This window comes from Neoarius graeffei, chromosome 20 (genome assembly GCF_027579695.1).
Source record: "Neoarius graeffei isolate fNeoGra1 chromosome 20, fNeoGra1.pri, whole genome shotgun sequence".
Taxonomy (NCBI): Eukaryota; Metazoa; Chordata; class Actinopteri; order Siluriformes; family Ariidae; genus Neoarius; species Neoarius graeffei.
Window position 1 is genome coordinate 41,703,058 of NC_083588.1, and position 16,422 is coordinate 41,719,479.

Consider the following 16,422-nt stretch of genomic DNA (forward strand, 5'->3'; position numbering starts at 1 on the left):
CAGCGCCCTTTGCCCATCTAATACATGTAAGTAATGTTTTTCAATTGTTCTAACATTACCTTAGAAAAAATTGATTATGTTTAGGTTACCTTGAGAGTGAGTAGATTACTTGTCAGAAAGTTACAAGTAATTACTATTAGCTACCTAGCTGTTGACATATTCTACTTTAGTTAGCTAATTTTATTGTAGTTGGCTTAGCTAACTACATAGTTAATAAATAAATAACTGGCCCCATTCACTGCTAAAGTAATTACTTGAAACAAATTATTATTATAGCATTAAGACATTTAATTTTAAATCACACTTGGATGACCCATGTGTAGTAATATAAAAAGTAATTTTGTTCATAAAGTAGGAAAGAAAAAAATTAAATTAATGATTTGTGGTAATTAAAAACAAGATATTTAAAGAATACTTGGAATATTCAATCATAAATAAATTGATTTCAAAAGATAGAGCAAAGAAAAACTCAGTCAGCATGAAATAACCTGGAAAATGAGTGCGGGTTATTTTTGACCCATGTTGTGCATTAGAAGGGGTGTGCATATGTTTTGCATCAAAGGGTTAAACAAATGAGACAAACATATTATACTTGGTTATTTATTTATTGAGGAAAATGATCCAATATTACATATCTATGAGTGGCAGATTGTGTACAAATGGAGGAAATTCAAGACCATTGTTACCCTCCCCAGGAGTGGTCGACCAACAAAGATCACTCCAAGAGCAAGGCGTGTAATAGTCGGCGAGGTCACAACTTTTAAGCAATTGAAAGCCTCTCTCACATTAGCTAATGTTAATATTCATGAGTCCACCATCAGGAGAACACTGAACAACAATGGTGTGCATGACAGGGTTGCAAGAAAGCCACTGTGCTCCAAAAAGAACATTGCTGCTCATCTGCAGTTTGCTAAAGATCACGTAGACAAGCCAGAAGGCTATTGGAAAAATGTTTTGTGGACGGATGAGACCAAAATAGAACTTTTGGTTTAAATGAGAAGCGTTATGTTTGGAGAAAGGAAAACGCTGCATTCCAGCATAAGAACCTTATCCCATCTGTGAAACATGGTGGTGGTAGTATCATGGTTTGGGTCTGTTTTGCTGTTTTGCATCTGGGCCAAGACGGCTTGCCATCATTGATGGAACAATGAATTCTGAATTATACCAGCGAATTCTAAAGGAAAATGTCAGGATATCTGTCCATGAACTGAATCTCAAGAGAAGGTGGGTCGTGCAGCAAGATAAAGACCCTAAGCACACAAGTCGTTCTACCAAAGAATGGTTAAAGAAGAATAAAGTTAATGTTTTGGAATGGCCAAGTCAAAGTCCTGACCTTAATCCAATTGAAACGTTGCAGAAGGACCTGAAGCGAGCAGTTCATGTGAGGAAACCCACCAACATTCCAGAGTTGAAGCTGTTCTATAGACCCTTTTCAGTCACGTGACCTTCGTAAACGCGACCACCATTTTGGACATGTAGCGGACTTCGGCTCGAATTGGTTTGAATGCGAGGAAGGCGACAAACGGAGAACATACAAGAAAAAGGAGCGAGATGCAGAAAACACCTTCGCTATCCAGTGACGTAGGGCATTTACAGGGCGAGCAGAGGGAGAAATAACAACAGTAACGACACATTAGCAACGCCGTACAGAAATAACAGTTTATGGCACAGACCCTTTCGGTTCTCGCTCATCTAGCTGCTACAGTGACTGCTTAGACTGCAACAATAATACCTAACACACATTTAAGTATCCGTCGTAAAGACGTGAAACTCGTTGAGTGACGAGTGTGTTCATTGATAAGCTAACACAATCTAAAAGTAGACATACCATCACACTGCCCTGGCGCTGTGTACAGTTTACCTTCTATGGCTTGTGCACTCACTAGTTGCCATTACTTTCTCCAACCGTTGTTACAGATTACAGGGAACGGCCTGGATTTAAGAGACAAATACATGTTCCTCTTATTTTGAACACTTATTTGTAGGCAGTGCTTAATTTGTAAAGTGGGAGGTCCCGGAGCGCAGAGGATGAGCGGCTCCGGAGCGGAAAAAAAGAGGAGAGGAGAGGAGAGGAGAGGAGAGGAGAGGGGCGCGGCGCTGCGCTTCTGGGCATGTTTTGTAATAACACTGCAAATTAAGTTCATCTGCAGATATTTTGTGGATGTTGTTTCATGAGAGAAATCACCAACAAGACAGATATCAAAATTAGACATTAACACTAAATAAACTTGCATTTTTTAATTTAATTATTATTATTATTATTTTGTTGTTGTTGTTACATAGTCAAAAGAGGTGTCGGATCACCGGATCCAGTGTAAATAGCTGCCGGAGCCAACGCCCGAGGTTCCGGAGCGCGCTCCGGCTTGCTCCCCCTCAAATTAAGCGCTGTTTGTAGGACACTGCCTCTGATCTGTCCTACAGTCTACCAACAGCAAAGGAACACAACGCTAACTAATAGCTACTACAGAAGAACAAAGAGGTTACAATGGGTTATTTTAGCCTATTTGGTTACACACTCGCCGCCACAGAATGTTAACAGCAATGTAATGCCTTTTCTGGCTAATTTTATTCGTCTTACCTCCAACAAAGTGGTCACTACACAAGCGTTGGTATGCCGCTATCCATCTTCTCCGTCGGTCAGCATCTACCGGGATCCGATAAAATGATAACCCTTGCCTTGTTTGTTGATGGTTACTACATCCAGGTGCACAACAATATAGTGGCATGATGGAAGTCTTGCTGAAAATAAACACTTTCTTTGCTGCCGTTCCTCAATGCTGGCTGTGGTAAACTACTGGTAGTACACGTCCAAAATGGCGGCCGCGTTTGTCGTGACGTCACGTGAAAAGGGTCCATAGATAGTTTTCACATGATGTCACAGAGTCGGGGATTCCCTAGTGGCAGCCATCTTGCGGGTCAAGCTTACCGTACGGGTGACTGAGCACACATTGTAACGCGCAAGTACAAAGTCTTCAAAAGAACCCAAGCAGGCTATTTAAAGTTAGCAATGGTGCACACCTGTTGTATTCACGGCTGTCGTAATAGGTCAAATGATGAAGTCAAGCGGAGCTTTTATGGAATTTCCACTGTACGGGAGCACGAAGGCGAGCAAACAAAGAAACTCAGCATACAAAGGAGAAATCTATGGCTTGCTAGAATCAACCGCAAGGATTATCAGCCTTCCAAACACAGCAAAGTCTGCTCCAATCATTTTATAAGTGGTAAGTTGTTTAAATAAACAATCAATTGTGTTTAAGTTTGTTTTTGGAAACCAAAACATCATGTAAACAATCTCTGGAGAATGCCTAACTGGAACCGCTGAGTGTACGTTTATATTGTAATGTACACTTAATATCGCTCGTTTGTCACATTTCTATTTGAAACTTGTCACTTCACTCACGCAAGGGTCATTTTTGAAAAACATTTTAGGTCTATTCTGTATGATTTGATTTGTGTTTGGGATGCAAACAGCGCGCCTTTTGGCGGATGCCGCCTGAATCTTGCAGATCCGATTTTTTTTTTTAGGGGGGGCGTTGGAGTGTCTGATTATAATTTCAAAGTAAATTCTGTATTAAAATGACTAAATAAGCAAATCCGTTACAGTCCATGAAACAGGAAGTATAAGGATGAGAAAAAAACAGTTTAAATCGGAAAGCTGCGCACATTTGCGCAGCCTGAGTGGTGTGCAGGACTGCGCAAATGTGCGCAGCTTTGCGATTTAAACTGTTTTTTTCTCATCCTTATACTTCCTGTTTCATGGACTGTAACGGATTTGCTTATTTAGTAATTTTAATACAGAATTTACTTTGAAATTATAATCAGACACTCCAACGCCCCCCCTAAAAAAAAAAAAATCGGATCTGCGAGATTCAGCCGTGAAAAAGGCGGCATCCACCAAAAGGCGCGCTGTAGAATATATAAAGTTGTATATATCAGACAGCCTTTAAAGTTTGATGAAGTCAGTTTCAGGCTTTGGAGCAGGCTTTGGCAGTTTCAGGCTTTGGCAGCCCTGCATAGTCACTTGAAAATGCATCTTTGTCCACTTCGCAGGGGTCAATTCCCCCAATCAAGGCCAGTTTGGCTGCATACCGTTGTCGTGAGATGTCGTCTAATGTATCTATATACTTCTGTTTGCTTGATTTTGCCGACATTGATCTTTATTTTAGAAAACTGACTATATAACTTCATAAATTCGTCCGAGATAACGTAGCCGGTAATGGCGATGGTCCGTTTTGTTTGCCCCACAAGTTGGCGGCTGGAGGGCGTTCCCTGGAATGCTGTGACGTCAGTGAAAACTATCTATACAGAGGAATGGGCTAAAATTCCTCCAAGCCAGTATGCAGGACTCATCAACAGTTACTAGAAATGTTTAGTTGCAGTTATTGCTGCACAAGGGGGTCACACCAGATACTGAAAGGAAAGGTTCGCATACTTTTGCCACTCACAGATATGTAATATTGGATCATTTTCCTCAATAAATAAATGACCAAGTGTAATATTTTTGTCTCTTTTGTTTAACTGGGGTCTCTTTATCTACTTTTAGGACTTGTGTGAAAATCTGATGATATTTTAGGTCATATTTATGCAGAAATATAGAAAATTCTAAAGGGTTCACAAACTTTCAAGCATCACTGTAAGATGACCCATAAAGTGCCTGCACAGAGCACAAGCAGTACTTGTTTTTTTTTCCTTAACATTTTCTCCAAACTATTTCTAAGGCAAATAAGTGTAATGACCTTGTATTGCAGTCTGAGTAATATAAATATTTCTTGTTGACTGAGTTAAAATTTGCTTCTATGAAAAATGGTTATGAAGAAGAAGAAAAAGACGAAGAAGAAACTGTTTTCAACACTGCTGCAAGTCTCTGAATATGATGGCCCACACATATTAACCCTGCATTGCAAAACATAAGCCCACACACCTTTCAAAAATATGAAAGTAATACTTAAAATACAGTAGTATGACATTCACACTATGGTATTCATTAGTGTAATAAAAAGGGCAACAGAAAAGGCAACAAAAACAAGAATGTAAATGCATACTTTGCTATGCTGTCATAAACTTATTATTGCCATTCACCTCTTATTATTCATATTCAGTATCTCAAATGCAACCTGACAGTAGTTTTGTGTTTGTACTGAGTGCCTGAAGAAAAAAAAAAAGAACAAATGGCAAAAACTATTTGATAATTGTGCTGAACACTTTTTCATTTTATTAGCTCCTTTCAGCCTTGAAAACTGAAAACTAAAATGGCTTGGATTCTGTAGCTTTTCCTTCTTTAGAAATTGAATTCAGGAGGCCCAGGTACTCGTATTGATTTTGTTCTCTGAAGGTCCACAAGACACAAGTTTTTCTCCAGGCTTAGCAAAAAAAAAGCACAGATGAGTCTTGCCACAATTGGACTGACACTCACGTCTTTGATATTGATGTTCTAAGCTCTGCAGCACATCCAGAATAACTGTAAATAAAGATTGACATGTAAATGTGCAGAACTTGAATTCGGCAAGCAAACCCACTAGCTGTCAGATCTACTCTGTTTTATCATTTGAGTTGGCTTTATTTTTGGCTCATACACTGCTTGTGGCACAGATGTTTTTTTCCCCCTCACATGGTGGGTTTGTCACATACAGCAGGCCTCCTAACAGAATATTGTATTCTCCCAATTTAACGAAATTATTTAGCCAGTATTTTCTCGGGAGAATTGGAGGCTGGTAATCGGTCATTTCAATATTAAAAATGAATTCTACGCATTTGTTGAGGTTTTAATGAGCTTCAATTTTTGGCTTTCCTTATGAGTGTAGGTTACTTTAAGTTCCTCTAAAAGCAATTTCTTCTGAGCTGTGTACACGAACATACACAAATAATTTCATCAATGACTTTTGGGCTATTGAAAACTAATCTTGAATTATAAAAAAGCATTGAAAGAGTCTAAAAAAAATCTCATGGCTGTCCCTGTAAGCTGTTTAAACATTACAGCAGTATTTAATATCTGTAGCAATAATACAGTAATTCTTTTAGTTTTATTGAGCTTTTAGTTTTATCCAAACTACTGTGAGCCTCAAGCCTGCAACTGAAAATCTAATGAAAATTATGATACTATTTCATTTTGAAATCATGTTTATTCTTAACAGTGTGTTCTTCAGGTGAGAAATAAAGCCATTTTCGAAAGCTGAAGAACAACACCAGGCCTTGTTGGCATATTTGCATCCAGGGAAAGTGAGCACTTCTTAATATAAATGTGTGGATTTCTTTCTACTGTAGGTGGACATCTTCGCATCTGTCTTTCAATGTCTTCCATTTTTCCAGACTAACACCTCTCTTTTTCCTGTATGTTCAATGTAGAAGTATGCCCATTACAGTACCTAGCTTTAATTTTTCCTGTTTTTCATCCTTATCATGCATTGCCTAGTTAAAGATACTTGTAAAGAATTGTGTTTATTTTAATTCTAATCATTTGACAAAATAACAGAGGCTATTTTTGTATGCTTTCTGTAATCATTCCAGATGGTTATCCAGAGAGCACCCCAGTCTTTTTAGTAAACATTGCAGCAGCATTGCCAACAATCTCCCTATTTAACCACTTGAACTCATTAAAGATGTTTACATGCTACATGATGGTGGTGCTTTTAGTCTTGATATAATTTGGATTGAATTTTTCCCAAATCCAACATTCATCTTCTTTGAAAACTAGCTATGTGATGCATAACTTTAGATCAGGTGTAAGCAGTGGATGAATTGTGAAAATTAGTAAACTGGTTAAAATTAGGCGGCATGGTGGTGTAGTGGTTAGCACTGTCACCTCACAACAAGAAGGTCCTGGGTTCAAGCCCAGAAGCTGGCGAGGGCCTTTTTGTGTGGAGTTTGCATGTTCTCCCCGTGTCTGCGTGGGTTTCCTCCGAATGCTCCAGTTTCCCCCACAGTCCAAAGACACGCAGGTTAGGCTAATTGGTGGCTCTAAATTGACCGTAGGTGTGAGTGTGAATGGTTGTTTGTGTCTGTGTCAGCCCTGCGATAACCTGGCGACTTGTCCAGGGTGTACCTCGCCTTTTGCCCATAGTCAGCTGGGATAGGCTCCAGCTTGCCTGCGACCCTGTAGAACAGGATAAGCGGCTAGAGATAATGGATGGATGGTTAAAATTAGTCCCACGGACCACTGCAGCACAGATTTATTAATGTAATCCATAAAACTTAATCGATACAAATATTAGATTCATTATTTAAATGCATATAATTATTTTGCTATTTGTTAGAGCCATAGAGCAGTTTATTTCTGAACTTTGCACTGACAAAATGCATTATGTCCAAGGTGACATTATTTATATTCTGCTTGTTTTTGAGTTATTTATTTTATTTATTTTTCATTAAACCCGTTCAGTTTGATTGGCAAAAGACACTGGCTAATAACTACAAAAAACTCAATAATAAATATAATAATTTTGATAATGATGAGTTGCAATTTCCACCACTGTAATAAGATGCTTAAAAAAATTAAATAAAAATCATAGACCCCCCTGATTGCCTTTATGGATCCCTGGCAAGTCCCTGGATTACCGTTGAATCTAACAAGTTGAAAAATCAATAATCTCATTGTGCTAGAAACTAATAACCTTGTGTCAGTAGAAATGAATTTAGATTTGGTTATTTAGCTGCAGGTTGAGATAGTTTGTAGTTGATTGCAAATGTTGTGAACCATGATTAGATTGGAAGCAGTCGATCCAGTATGCCTTATTTCCTTTCACATTAAGAAATCCCTACTCATCTCTGGGAAAAATAGGTAGAGCTGAAATATGGATAGAATTAAAATATTAATAATAGTGATATCCTGTAAGAAGGGTGGCATGGTGGTGTAGTGGTTAGCGCTGTCGCCTCACAGCAAGAAGGTCCTGGGTTCAAGCCCCGGGGCTGGCGAGGGCCTTTCTGTGTGGAGTTTGCATGTTCTCCCCGTGTCCGCGTGGGTTTCCTCTGGGTGCTCCGGTTTCCCCCACAGTCCAAAGACATGCAGGTTAGGTTAACTGGTGACTCTAAATTGACCGTAGGTGTGAATGTGAGTGTGAATGGTTGTCTGTGTCTATGTGTCAGCCCTGTGATGACCTGGCGACTTGTCCAGGGTGTACCCCGCCTTTCGCCCGTAGTCAGCTGGGATAGGCTCCAGCTTGCCTGCGACCCTGTAGAAGGATAAAGCGGCTAGAGATAATGAGATGAGATGAGATATCCTGTAAGAACATTAATACAAAGATAATGGTAGTTTTACTCGGGATAACATTTTGGCACTTTTTAGATCCTTGGGGGCGGCATGGTGGTGTAGTGGTTAGCACTGTCGCCTCACAGCAAGAAGGTCCTGGGTTCGAGCCCAGCGGCCGGTGAGGGCCTTTCTGTGTGGAGTTTGCATGTTCTCCCCATGTCTGTGTGGGTTTCCTCTGGGTGCTCCGGTTTCCCCCACAGTCCAAAGACATGCAGGTTAGGCTAATTGGTGGCTCTAAATTGACCGTAGGTGTGAATGTGAGTGTGAATGATTGTTTCTTTCTATGTGTCAGCCCTGCGATAACCTGGCGACTTGTCCAGGGTGTACCCCGCCTCTCACCCATAGTCAGCTGGGATAGGCTCCAGCTTGTCTGCGACCCTGTAGAACAGGATAAGCAGTTACAGATAATTGATGGATGCTTGGGGATGACAGCTACTTGCAATTGCCCTTGGACTTTTCATCAGTTCTGCATGTAGATATATGAGGGTTTCCTCTGGGTTATTCAGTTTCTTCAATTCCCAAAACCATGCTGGAACGTGGATTGACACCACCAAATTGCCTCCAAGTGTGAATACTGTATGTGTTTGCATGGTTCTTTGAGATGGGTTTATTCCTGCCTCACTCCGAATATTGTGAATATAGATTTATATTGAATTTAACTATTTCATCTGAAGTCATTGCTTTGTCTGACTGTACTGAGATCACAGTGCTTAAAATAGTGAGTTTAATATGCTTAATGTTGCTGTTTGTGCACCTGAAAGCTTCATGTACTAGTAAGTCAAGGTGATTGGACTTGTCTTGAAGGTGTATAATATTTCAATATTCATTCTATGAGCTTCACTGGTTTATACCACAAGTTCAGTCATATCAATGTTTTACATGTCATGGATGATCATAAACCTAGACATTTCAAACAATTTGTGTGCTGCTGACCTGAACCTACCAGACTCATCATATGACAGTGAGGACATAAAGTAAATGAAATTTATTATATAGACATAAGTGTCTGATGGGGAAATATACCACTCATATTTCTCATAGGAACTACATCCGAGACATTGAATAACATACAGGGTGTTTCAAAAAATTTGATATAATTTCACAATCTAATAATTTTGCCAATTCTCGTTCAATTGACCTCAAATTTTAACAGCATGTGTGGAAACAGGTCAAAATGTTATGTTTAATGGTTTTTGTTTTTATCTTTTTAGGTATAGAAATGCTATTTACTGGAAAAGAAAAAGCGTTTTGTGTGTTAGAGTACGCTCAAACACAGTCGAATAAGACTGTGCAGCGTGCATTTATGAGAGAATTCTCTAAAAATGCACTTTTTCCAGAAAAGACTGTTACCAAAGACATGCTGCAACGTGTTTGGCAAGAGCTGGACTACCGACTTGACATGTGCCGTGTCTGAGGTGGTGCAAATATTGAAAATTTGTGAAATTGTTTATGGAATCCACATACCTTTTGAATTTCTCATTCAGGTTTTGAGGAATAAATCTCATATTGCTCAACGTTAAGCCTGTTCAGTTTAATTTGCCTAGACTATGTAGTTCCTGGGATATTTACATTTCGAATAGTATCAAATTTTTTGAAACACCCTGTATTTTCCAATATCCTCACTCGTGAGGATATCGTTGAATTGTTTTGATAAATTTGGGTACTTTGTGAATGTGTCGATATAATAAAAAGAATCACTCGGTGGCATGAAGATATTAAGTGTATCTTCTCATGTTGAAAAAGTCTATTTTTCAAATGAAATTCATGGCGGAGCTGAGTGACATTTCCCAATATTTCACTCTGATGTCACTCTCAGTGTTTTCCCACTGACTTGATGCACGTTGTTAAAAAGGCAAACCAGTTCAAAATTAAAATTCTTTTTATTAACTTGCATATTTTTTTTGTGGCTGTGTCCATATAATATAAAGAACATTTACATGGTGGCGTGAAGATATGAAGTCTATCTTCTTGTGTTGAAAAATATTTTACTTGTTCACTTCGTTCACTCATGATATATACATGCACCACTTGAAGATAACCATCATATCTTCATGCAAGTGTGTAATGTATGATAATCCCTCACGCCATCAAACTGTACAACTCCTCTCTGGGGGGAAGGAGGGGAAGCAGGAGGGGTAACAGGTTTACAGTGGTGCTTGAAAGTTTGTGAACCCTTTAGAATTTTCTATATTTCTGCATAAATATGACCTAAAACATGATCAGATTTTCACACAAGTCCTAAAAGTAGATAAAGAGAACCCAGTTAAACAAATGAGACAAAAATATTATACTTGGTTATTTATTTATTGAGGAAAATGATCCAATATTACATAACTGTGAGTGGCAAAAGTATGTGAACCTCTAGGATTAGCAGTTAATTTGAAGGTGAAGTTAGAGTCAGGGGTTTTCAGTCAGTGGGATGACAATCAGGTGTGAGTGGGCACCCTGTTTTATTTAAAGAACAGGGATCTATCAAAGTCTGATCTTCACAACACATGTTTGTGGAAGTGTATCATGGCACGAACAAAGGAGATTTCTGAGGACTTCAGAAAAAGCGTTGTTGATGCTCATCAGGCTTGAAAAGGTTACAAAACCATCTCTAAAGAGTTTGGACTCCACCAATCCACAGTCAGACAGATTGTGTACAAATGGAGGAAATTCAAGACCATTGTTACCCTCCCCAGGAGTGGTCGACCAACAAAGATCACTCCAACAGCAAGGCGTGTAATAGTTGGCGAGGTCATAAAGGACCCCAGGGTAACTTCTAAACAACTGAAGGCCTCTCTCACATTGGCTAATGTTAATGTTCATGAGTCCACCATCAGGAGAACACTGAACAACAATGGTGTGCATGGCAGGGTTGCAAGGAGAAAGCCACTGTGCTCCAAAAAGAACATTGCTGCTCATCTGCAGTTTGCTAAAGATCACATGAACAAACCAGAAGGCTATTGGAAAAATGTTTTGTGGATGGATGAGACCAAAATAGAACTTTTGGGTTTAAATAAGAAACATTATGTTTGGAGAAAGGAAAACACTGCATTCCAGCATAAGAACCTTATCCCATCTGTGAAACATGTTGGTGGTAGTATCATGGTTTGGGCCTCTTTTGCTGCATCTGGGCCAGGACGGCTTGCCATCATTGATGGAACAATGAATTCTGAATTATACCAGAGAATTCTAAAGGAAAATGTCAGGGCATCTGTCCATTAACTGAATCTCAAGAGAAGATGGGTAATGCAGCAAGACAATGACCCTAAGCACACAAGTCGTTCTACCAAAGAATAGTTAAAGAAGAATAAAGTTAATGTTTTGGAATGGCCAAGTCAAAGTCCTGACCTTAATCCAATCGAAATGTTGTGGAAGGACCTGAAGCGAGCAGTTCATGTGAGGAAACCCACCAATATCCCACAGTTGAAGCTATTTTGTATGGAGGAATGGGCTAAAATTCCTCCAAGCCGGTGTGCAGGACTGATCAACCGTTACCGGAAACGTTTAGTTGCAGTTATTGCTCCACAAGGGGGTCACACCAGATACTGAAAGCAAAGGTTCATATACTTTTGCCACTCACAGTTATGTAATATTGGATCATTTTCCTCAATAAATAAATGACCAAGTATAATATTTTTGTCTCATTTGTTTAACTGGGTTCTCTTTATCTACTTTTAGGACTTGTGTGAAAATCTGATGATGTTTTAGGTCATATTTATGCAGAAATATAGACAATTCTAAATGGTTCACAAACTTTCAAGCACCACTGTAAATGTGCAATATAATGTGCAATATCTCTCCTGCTGGCCTTTTTTGTTTTGCTCCCCCCCCATATCTTATTCTTTTTTATATGTAAATACTTAATTTAATTTATCTAGAAGTTTTCTCTATTTTCTATTCTCTGTTTATCCTGTAATGATGCTGCTGGAATTTTAATTTCCTTGAGGGAACCCTCCCAAAGGGATCAGTAAATGTTCCATCTAATCTAATCTAATCTAATCTAATCTAATCTAATCTAATCTAATCTAATCTATGTATGTGTTTAAACCTCCTTCTTTAACTGGAGTCAAATTATGAATGGAGTCAACCATTTATGAAAACATATAATTAACACATACCGGTACTCTTGTACTGTTAAAAACAACAACAACAACAAAAACCCTAGGAATTAGCTGCATCCTTTTTTTCTTTTTGTATCCAAAAATACCAAAATGAAAATGAATGAGCTGCTATGAATGGATGTCACTTTTGGCACCATCTGGCTCTAAATGCATTTTATTTGGTTTTGTAGATGACCACTAATAAGTTGTGAAACCTTCATTTGATTTTGTCAAATCACTTTTAATGATGTGAGTAGCACACACTCCTGCCAAGCATGGAATGGGGTTTTTGTATGTTTGTTTAAACTCATTCATGATGTTTGAATACATGAGATGAAGATAATAGTGTGTTAATAATGTGAAAAATTGAAGAAAAAATTGCTTTAAAGTTAAAAGAGCTGGCCAGAGTGAAATGGGGCATTCGCTGCTAAGTAGTGAACTGAACAGGAGAGTTTGTTATGTGCAGAAGCAGTCTGGCTTTGTGATTATGACCATTCTGGACAGTACTGGAGTAGAAGTCCACTGGTGCTAAATCTATAAAATTTCAATATGTGAATGAGCTGTTACTATAGAAATTATATCATTTTAGAAATAATCCATTAATGTAAAGCTTTAATTTGAATTGCATCCAACACTACTCTCAGAGTTCTTGTTATAGAAAATTAATTAACATCTTCTGACCAGGCGGCACGGTGGTGTAGTGGTTAGCGCTGTCGCCTCACAGCAAGAAGGTCCTGGGTTCGAGCCCCGGGGCTGGCGAGGGCCTTTCTGTGTGGAGTTTGCATGTTCTCCCCGTGTCCGCGTGGGTTTCCTCCGGGTGCTCCGGTTTCCCCCACAGTCCAAAGACATGCAGGTTAGGTTAACTGGTGACTCTAAATTGACCGTAGGTGTGAATGTGAGTGTGAATGGTTGTCTGTGTCTATATGTGTCAGCCCTGTGATGACCTGGCGACCCTATGGGTACCTATGAATCTCCCTTGTCTAATCTACCTAATCTACTGCTTATAAATAAAATTGTTTCCTGATAGCATGTCCATACAGTAAATATAGCATACATATTTACTCTATGAGGCAGTAGCCACAAAAATGAAACGTAATCCAGAAATGAACAACTTAAAAATCACAGAAGTAAAATATACCAAGTGTCTGTATATTATTCTACTCTTACCTCTTACAGTTTTTGAAACTGAAACCTCCGAACCAAGGCTGACATACACACGCTGTCGCCGTGACCGAAACACTTATTTCCTGGAAAAGGCCCAGCGCTAGAGCTCAGTGGTCTCAATACTCTTTTCAACAACTTCCTGTAACAACTCAGAAATGCATCACATCTACATCACACATGGGACCGCTGGCCGAAGAAGGTGAGGAAAGGGGGACAACCTGGAGTATATTTTAAAATAGGAATGCACTTTCCCTCTGTAATAAGCATAAACATGTCTGAAAGCGATTTCTTTAGTCAAGTCCATTTATTTTGAATGGTGAACGAAATTGTATACACTCACCGGCCATTTTAATAGGAACACCTGTATGCGCATGCGCAGTGCGCTATTGTAACACTCATTCTTACATTCTTACAACACAATGACATAGTGGCTACAGCCTCTATGTGAGGCAGTAGCCACAAAAAAGGATTCTATTAATGTCCATGATCTCATCTCATTATCGCAGGCAAGCTGGAGCCTATCCCAGCTGACTATGGGCGAGAGGCAGGGTACACCCTGGACAAGTGTTATCAGAGGGCTGACACAGAAACAAACAACCATTCACACTCACATTCACACCTTCGGTCAATTTAGACCCACCAATTAACCTAACCTGCATGTCTTTGGACTGTGGGGGAAACCAGAGCACCCAGAGGAAACCCAGGCAGACACGGGGAGAACATGCAAACTTCACACAGAAAGGCTCTTTCCGGCTGCTGGGCTTGAACCCAGAACCTTCTTGCTGTGAGGCGACAGTGCTGACCACTACACCACCGTGCCACCCCTTACTGTAAACGTGTTATTCCATTAAAATAATTTGGCTGACACAATTCATTCTTAAATCAGTGGAGTTGTAGAACATATACATGGTGCTTCATAACAATGTTGTAAATAAAAAATTGATTACTTGTTTAGTTTATGGACATGGAAATCATTAATAATTTATTCAGCCTTATGAGATCCTTAAATAAGTGAAGCTTTATATAAATGGGACAAGTTTTGAATGTTAATGCACCACCAGATTAGAGGAGGAACAACTAATTTCATGCTTTAATATGAAACAGACACATTAAATACACTTCCCAAAAAAGTTAAGGATACTCGTCATGGACAACATACAACACCACCAGAGGGAAATGATACCAGAATTCTAGGACTTTGTTTATCATTTCCATTTCCTGCTTCACCACATGTAAAACACATGGACATATAGATTTTTTTTTTTGTGAATCCTTAGGGTTCGGCAATCTTGTAACTTATGAGTCATTGTTATCCTAACTGAACTGATGCTTATGAACCTTCCTTTGATCTTCTCATCTCTGAATTTCTGGAAATGCCCTTGTTTTTCTTGGTCTGTTGTAGATTATTGCCTGTGTCTCAACTTTAATATTTGGATTTGCGATTTGAACTGTGTCTGTCTGTGATTGACTGTGTATGGCTTGGATTTGCCAACTGTTGTTGGTTACAAATTGTGTATATTATTATAATAAACCTTCTGCACATGGATCTAAACCTCCCGAGTCTCCTGTTTTTCAGGTAAAGTGCATGGTAACAATCTTGAACAGTTGACCCATAATAATAGAGAAGACCCTGAACTATCTCATGTAATCATAAATCACATTACAAGTCAAAAAGTTATTTTACATGTTTTGATGCCATTCTTTACATAAATCCTCTGGCACTGCTTTCCAACATGTGCATATACTAATTATGTAAGAATGTGCTATAAAGGCAAGGTGTAGATAACCTTCAAATAAAGTGTTATATTATTTTTCATCACATCTGCACTCCAGGTGACACTCAATTAACCAGGCACATACAGTGTTGTGCAAAAGTATTCATCCCCCTTGGTGTTTGTCCTGTTTTGTTGCATTACAAGCTGGACTTAAAATGGATTTTGGGAAGCTTAGCGCCATTTGATTTACACAACATGCCTACCACTTTAAAAGTGAAAATTGTTGTTTTATTGCAAGACAAACAATAATTAAGATGAAAAAGCAGAAATCTGGAGTGTGCTTAGGTATTCACCCCCTTTCATATGAAACCCCTAAATAAGAGCTGGGCCAACCAATTCAAGTCATAAGACACATAATTAGATGATTAAGATCCACCTGTGTGCAATCAAAGTGTCACATGATCTGTCAAATGATGTCTGTATAAATCAACCTGTTCTGGAAAGACCCTCACTCTGCAACACTACTAAGCAAGCAACATGAAAACCAAGGAGCACTCCAAACAAGTCAGAGACAAACTATTCTTTAAGTTCGTTTCTTAAGACACGTATTTTTTAGTATGTTACCTCGTTTGTTGACAGTTTCGGCGAACACTTCCGCCTTCTTCAAAACAGTCACCAGATGTCGAGTGGTGACGTGCCTTATCAGCTGATGTTACTCTATGGAGGCGTGAACGTCCCGCCCAATTTGACAGGTAGTCCACGCCTCCTGCTGTCAGGTCGCTGCCGCAGGACTGCGCTCCAGGTGTGTGACAGCGCGTACGCTCCCTCATCCCGGTTCATAGTCCTCTGCGCCCGCTTACGTATCTCCACTGCCTCCAAAATCCAACGCTGGTATCTATTCTCTTCAGCGCGAATGACTCTGGCCTCTTCCCAATTCATAATATGATTTTGTCGTTTGCAGTGGTCTGAAATGGCTGATTTTAAGTTTTCTTGGTTTGCTTTTTCTTTTTCGGATCTTGTGAGTCTTTTTGTTGTTTCTTTTTCACATTCTAATTGGTGTTCTTTCCTGCGAGTGTGGAAGCATCTGCCCGTTTCACCAATATAGACTTTATTGCATGAACGGCAAGGGATTTCATATATGACATTGCATTTATTGTCCAGTTGTATTTTGTCTTTGGGGTGAACTAGCAGCTGTCGGAGGTTCTTGTATGGT